Here is a 7,746-nt window from a genome sequence, read left to right on the forward strand (position 1 = left end):
TTTCAAGAATAAATATTTTTATTAATTAATTTTGCATTTTTAGGTAATAAATAAAGTTCGGATGAGTCGCGGAGCGAAAAGAGCAGAAAAGTAGTGAAAAGCCGGGAGAAATTACGCAAGGAAGCCGCGAAGAATGGTGCGCACAACCTCATTTTCTACACACAAAAGCGCCTCCGTTCTCAGCCGTCAGATCAGTTCTCAGAAGCATCCGATGGTCGCTCCTTCATAGAGCATCAAAATCTGAAGTCTCTGCCAAGCACCACAGCGCTGAAATTCCAAGCCTTCAGATTAGATGGTAGTTGAATCCGACGGTCGCTCCCTTGCTGTGCATAGAAGTTTGATATCTCCGCCTAACACTACAACACCTAAATCCATCTGGCGTCGTTGATTTTGTTGTATTATATAATCCAGCGGTCGCTACAAGCTTCACTTCATCTCACCGTCCGATTGATCTTTCATCTCCCTATCCCACGGCTCAGCGTCGCAGATCATCACACTCGATACACTCGCCTCACACCCTAGCGACCGAGCACCTACACCTCAAACAAACACACCCTTCCCTTCTCCATCGAACCATCTCCTCCATCACCCCCTCTGCAGAACCGCCATGCCCCGTACCACCACCATGTCCGTCTCCATCACCACCACCTCACCCCAAATCACTCCACTAATTTCTCCCCAACTCTATTCTACCTAAACCCATCACGTACCATCTCTTTAATCATCATTTACAACCTCAATTTCTCATCTCTCTGCCTGAAACCCTAGGTGAGAAATTGGGGATATATATGATGATTAAAGCATCAATTGGAGCTCGAGAGGAACGAGAAGAAGCAGGAGAAGATTGGGTCGACGAGATGGAGCGAATATCTCATCAACAGTAGGTAAATCAATTTCACCAAACCCTAGTTCTACTGATTTTGGGGGAAAATTGGGGGAAAACCCTAAAGGGGTAATTGGGTATAAATTAGTGTTGTGGGGAGTGTGTGAAGGACACTATTTACCTCTCTGGACTAGCCAGTAGAGAAATTGCTACAAATTGTTATGAACTTCAAATTTCAGTGTTTTTCAGTTAACAGTTGAGAATTGCTTCTGTTGTAGTTATCTGATATGATGCAATTTGTGTTTAAATTATCTCATATGATGTATGTATGTTGCCATAACATGGTTAGCATGAGCTAATCAGCCTCAGGCCAAGGCTCAGTGAAGCCTTGTGCACTGTCAAGTGTGAATGAGCTAGGATAGTTACTTCCTGTTGCTGTGCTTTGATTGTGCAAAGGAGAGATGCCAATGCTCATAGAGCCTGTGATTGGCTGTACTGTCAAAAGACAGCCAATGCTAGGGGTAGACTAGTGAGCAAGTTGGTGTTCTTTCATTTCTAGTTGTATGCTTAGGAATGAACATAACCTAGACCATGTCACTTGATTAGGATACAAGGTGGATCATATGCCTTGGCTTACCCACCACTTCTCTTTCAGTCAATTATAATTTCAAGTCCTGTGTGTTTGCAATTTCAGTTATATTTTCTTGCTTTTTATTTTCTTGCACCTTGTAGCTACTGTGCACTGAAGTCAGTGCACAATCCTGCCTCTTGCCCTTGGCTGCCAAGCCTTGGTTGTTTGCTGCTTTTCTTAACTGCTTCTTTATTGCTTTACCCTGCATTTTTGGTTCTTTGCTTATCTTTCCAAGCTGTGGTTCTTAGCCTGTTTCTCTATTGCTTTACCTTGTGTTCTTGTTTGTATGCCTGAAACCTTGTTTGCCTTTAGATCACTGCCATAGTGCATTTCCACTCTTATTAGCCTAGGAAAACTTCTTATATGCTCCTCTCCCTGTGGACAAACCCCTACTCATCACTATATTATAAATCTTGACCTTGTATACTTGCAAGTGTTTTGTGTGCATCTTATCATCACACCATTCACCTCTTACTAGGATCGGTTCCCCTTTACCCAGATTCGGTCATACACAAATCACAAACTCGATCATGCCATCTCAGGTGATTACTTAAGATCGGTTTCACTAATAAAAGTCATACCAATACATAAGTCAGGCCTTTGTGAATAGTTTTACCAAGAACACAAACAAGTCATGAGCGGTTATACTTAATCACACATATTGGTTATTCACAAGATATGCAATGAATAATAATACCAATAACGCCTGGCGATTTCCTTTTCGATTCATAAACAAGTTTATGAACTTACATCCTTAAAAAACATGTAAAACATTGTTTCCTATGATGAAATCCTCACCTCATACCCATACATAATCACAATAGCATTTAAACGATTATGTCGATGTATTATATACAAAGTTTAATGGTTAAGCAATAAACCTCGTATTGTATGCCTTAATACTATGTCTATCTAGAGTGTTCATGCTTCGCAGTTTTGTTTTCAATATGCAAAACTTTAAAGATACGTTAGGGAATGAAACATTTCAAGTCAAATATCACTAACCTAAAGTGGAAGGATGATATTGTCGTTGTAGCTTCTTACTTCTTCACTTCTTCAAGTCTTCGCAATACTTGTAATGTCTCATATCCTAAAACTTTCAAGCTAAGTTAGCTAACCTATACGAAGTTGAATCTAGTATATAATCAAGCGACTCTTAAAATGAGTTTTGATTCACTAAAATATGACAACCAAACTTGACATACCAACGCTTGGTGGGTTCAACCGAGCTATGCTCTAACAATCTCCCCCTTTGTCAACTTTAGTGACAAAACTCTTACAATCATATGGATAAATAAATTACAAGAATTCATTACACATACGCTTGATTCCCGAATTCAAGATCATAATAACTTGTATACATTAAATCCTTAAATGCCGCTGTTGACATTATAATAACAAAGCTAATACTCCCCCTAAATGTGAGATAGGTAGATTTTATCAATCCGCACGTCTTTGTTATACCAATTAATATGATATGCTACTCCCCCTTAGTCTATTCTTTCACTCTTTCGTTAGATAAATGTTTAAGCACAATTGTCCTTTTCCTTAGTGATACCAATCAATGTAAAATCAATACCAGCATCACTTGTTTACTCCATATATTTCTCCCCCTTTATGTCACAAAATGACAAAGAAACGAAAAATAAAGGACAAATCGAAAAGAATCTTACAAATCTCAAAATAGACTTGCAACTTATAGAATTAAGCACGACGGTTCCACACACCATTTTTGATAACCAATATCAAAACCGAAACTACAAAGTAATTTGTTTTGAAATGTTATCAAGGAAATAATTGCCCGAAGCAATTTTCCCAATTCAGTTTAGAAAACCAAAAACCAACTAAGCACCTTAGTCCCTTTGCTAAACCGATTGTACAAATACAATCACTTCATTCGATAAGACCAAAATAAAGATAACTCTATTTTTCTCATCAGGTTCTAATTATCCATATAACTTAGACCTTTAAATTTTAAACAAGACAAGTACTAGGTTAGTTAACTAGCATTTCTTGTTAAGGCATTCGATTAGACTTGAATAACCGAAACCTCTACTTTGATAAGTCTAACTAAGATAAACTTAGCTTCTCTTATCCGGAATCGAATTGGACTAAACAATCCATCCCGTAGACTTTTTCTTTCGTTAAGCCATAAATAATTCATACAAACCAAAATAGATCAGCTTGCATAATTATTCACCTCAACCGGAAGCAATTGAAACAACATAGACATTATAGCACCGCAATTGCACCGAAATTTTGTAAGCCTAGACAATTGATACCACACAATAAAGCAAGATAACAATAGTTTTTCTTAACCGGAACCAATTGAATCACACACACATCCATACACACATAATGGAATTAATCATCAATTGTACCGAAATTTTGGTAAGCAAAAGCAAAATATATATGAAATAAAATCAGGCTTTTCTTAAACAGGAAAACAATTAACTAAGAACATTGTTACCTCAAATTTCGCATCCGCTTCTCCAATATGTTTGCATCTTCTTCCGGGGAGAATTGATATCGAAATATCATTATGTTGTCATCCTTATGCAAAACAAAAGAATAACAACAACCAACTTTTACCAGAGAAAGGTTGAAAATCGATTTTTAACTATTTCAAGCAAAAGTTGAAAACCACTGAAACACATATGCTTTTATGCTAAACCAAAAACGATTCAACCACTACACTATTTTTCCCGATTAGCAACAAAAAATTTCAACAACTCTTACGGAGTTGCGAATTCGCAACTAAATTCGCAACTGCTCAATTTTTAAGCCATGTTGCAATTCGCAACTGCTGACCATACCACATGTGCTTCCTGCTTGTGTGCAAAGTAACACTAGAATTCCACATATACGACGAGTTTGAGTGGTTGGAAACACTATCTTCTACTGTTAAGATTTGCTCTGAAATATTAGGACGGTTTGATCAAATATCTCACCTAAACCCTATATTTATCCAAAAGAGAGAAAACTTCGCCTCTATCACTCTAATCCATATTTCTCCTTCTCCCTCACCTTCACTCCATTTCAGTCTCTGCTTCAAAAAAAAAAAAATTCACGACTCTCAGTTCTGCTATCGCCGAAACACCACCACCATGAGAAAGCCATTAAACCCAAACCATTTTCTCTTCGATTTTTCTCTGAAAACCATTTTCTCTTCAGAAAACCTACCACCATTAAACCTTCGAGATAAATCTTTCTCTTGATTATATTTTTCTTCAGTCCTTCTCTTAAAAACCCACCACTATTTTCTCTTCAATAATCGTCGTGCTTGATTTTCTATAGGAAAAGTTAGGGTTTGCAATTTTTTTGGTGGATTTTTAGGTCGATTTAAAAGAAGAAGAATCTTAATTGAAGAGTCTACACAGTGGTTTTGTTCTAGGGTTTATTTCTGGGTTTGTTAGTAGAAAATGATTTTTAGGGTTCAAATTTTGGGTTATTTTTACTGTTTTGACTGTAATTGAAGTAAATTGGGTTTATAAATAGTGGATAGTTGAAGTAATTTGAGTTTATAATACTTTGTGGTGGATCTAATTGAAGTATTTGGGTTTGTAATTGTATGAATTGTCTAGTTTTGCTTGTGAAATCATGATGTTCAGATTTTTTGGGTATTTGATTGTAAACAAATTAGGGCTTATGTTGAGAAGTGTTAGGACATGTTTCTAGGTTGAGAAGGACATAGAAGGATGGGTAAGTAAGTTTCAATTTTGGGCTAATTTTAAACCATGAAATAAGTTAAACAAAGTCTGTTTTCTTCTCTTGATAACAGGGATGAACGATAACATATTAAAGGTGTTCGATTGTTTGAGAGAGATTAAGAAAAGCTTCAGATTCTTCTACATTTTCATTGTAGAACAAAACGAATGAGGTATTGAGATTTTTATTTTGTTGATTGGGTTTGGATAAAATGGTCTAGGGAAGAATAAAACACTCAGCTGTAAATACCAACAAACCATTTCTCTTCTATCTCTTTTAATATCCTTCTTATTGATGTGTTTGATTGGCTAATATTGCATATGTTTCTGGGAAAAGAAGAAGCTTTTAAGATGTTTCATGTGAAACCAAGTCTAGGTACCTTGGTAAGTAGCTGAAGAATCTATGTTTTACTGGTAGAATCGAGTAGCAAAATTAAAATTTGGGTGTGTATAAGTGTTATCCTTGGTACTAATAGCAGGGAACATAAGAATCTACGTTTTTCCTGTCATCCTTTTGTAGTTAACATGCTTCGTTCTGTTATAGTAACCATGACAGATAGCAGGGCACATAAGTATTTTTACTAAGCAAATTCCATTCTTCAGGTGCACTGCCTTCATAGCTTCAAAATAATTTCCTTACTGTTTTGCTAGCCTATCCTAGTTCTTTTACAAAGGGACGATTTCCATGTATATGATAGTTTCAGAGTACCAATTGTAACCCAAAATTTTTTTTGGTACTTGATCTTGATGAGTATTAATTGCTTGTCACTGCAGATCCTGAGGGGAAAATCACAAAGAACATGAAATAGGAAGCCCAAAGTGTAGGGATAAGGTACATGGATTGTATTATTATAGTCATCAAATAATCTTTATTGCATTGTGTCTGTCTTAGGCGTTGGAGTACATTTGGTTCTCTGCTTTTACTGCTCTCTTCTTCTTGTTCTGCATGTATTTGACTACAAATTATATATAATGTTCTTCTATTTGTCTGCTTGCAGGTTGCAAATCTCACCTTGGATACTGCAGAACACACAACTGGTATATTGAGAAGTTTGCTAAGCACCCAAGTGAGCAACATGCCATTATCCCTTTGTTTATTGTTCATTGTGCCTAAGTTCGTTTTGTGGCTTGTTCAAATAGATGACTTTTTTTTTTTTTCAAACCCACTTAATATCTCTTAATGAGTTATGTTGATGTGTTTTCTATATTTTGGCCTGAAATATGCGGGTAATTTGGCATGAATTTGAATGGAAGACTTCTTTGGTTAAAAGGAAGTTAATGTTTCTCTGAATAAGTTACATCGATGTTTTATGTATTTTGTGAAATTGGCCTTCCAGGGAACTCTTGACTAGGTCAACCGATAATTGACTTGACCTTTATTTTTGTTGTTGCAAACATTTAGCAACGGTTAAAAGCAATTGCTAAATTTAGAACCAGAATAATAAAATCATGTACGATTAAGATGGTTCGGTCTAAAATTTTTTGGTTCCAAATTTCGCAACTGCTTGAAGCTGTTGCGACAATAATATAGCAACATCAGTCAACAGTTGCTAAACCTATTCGCAACAGCCAAGACCATTGCAAAGATGGAAAAACACATGACCGAAAACCGTTGCGAAAGGCTTCTGCGCTTTTGCAAAAAATATGCAACGCCACGTTTCGCAACGGCTGCCTGCTGTTGTAAGTCCCTTTTGCAACAGTGCGCAGCCGTTGCTAATCCCGAAAAATGGTGTAGTGAACATCTTGTGATTTTTTCACATATTGTTTCTATCAGAACCCCTCATGATCCTTTGATAAAGCCTACCAACATGGGCTAGAACTTAATCCTGCTAAATCAAAAAGTCACCCAAACCATAAGGGTTCACACCATATTATGAGATCGAATATCAAGGTAATAAAACCGAAATCAAACATCCCATAAACATCCATAGCAATAATAAAGCATTCAAGCACATGCTATGTAAATCAAAAACCATCACAAGAAAAATTATAAATCAAATACTTTTATTCATAATAGTTTTATTCATAATAGACTTAATACAATCATTGAAAGAAATCAAAAATTGATGTTTATTTTCTTAAATTAAGTATTACAGCATATATCTTAATCTCTAGTGGTGATCTTGTTGTTCACTGAGGTTTCTTCAGTGTTCAAACTTTTGAAGCATGTCTCAAGAGACTTGTCAGCAACCACTTCTTGTTTTTCAAGCTCTTCAATTAGAACCTTAAGTTCAACAAGAACTCCTCTTGTTCCTTCAATATTTTTTCTTTTACCCAATCTTGATGTCGAACAGTCACAACAAGATTGGTTTCAAGTTCTTCAAAACCTTGGATATATTGAGACATACTATCAGAACGAATCCACTTGGTTTTGATTGGATCTTGTTTGTTGTAAGCCAACAGACATGACTCATCTTGTGATCCAACTGAACTATCCGAATCATAATCATACATGATTTTTGATATGATTTTCTTCTTCCTCTCTGTATTGATTCCTTGAAAATCTTTAACCCTTTGAGCTTCCTCCTTATTAGCCTTTGAGATACTGCGAGTTATTGGAGGCATGCTTGCTCATATATATATAT

At 36.1% G+C, this 7,746-nt stretch overlaps 1 long non-coding RNA gene across 1 annotated transcript; it reads left to right on the plus strand.

The window, feature by feature from the left end:
- Positions 1-4,475: 4,475 nt before the first annotated feature.
- Positions 4,476-6,327, plus strand: LOC113309120. The gene is made up of 4 exons (XR_003340333.1): positions 4,476-5,156; positions 5,236-5,334; positions 5,936-5,993; positions 6,160-6,327. It is a non-coding gene; the product is annotated as an uncharacterized LOC113309120 (long non-coding RNA).
- Positions 6,328-7,746: the final 1,419 nt, after the last annotated feature.

This window comes from Papaver somniferum, chromosome 9 (genome assembly GCF_003573695.1).
Source record: "Papaver somniferum cultivar HN1 chromosome 9, ASM357369v1, whole genome shotgun sequence".
NCBI lineage: Eukaryota > Viridiplantae > Streptophyta > Magnoliopsida > Ranunculales > Papaveraceae > Papaver > Papaver somniferum.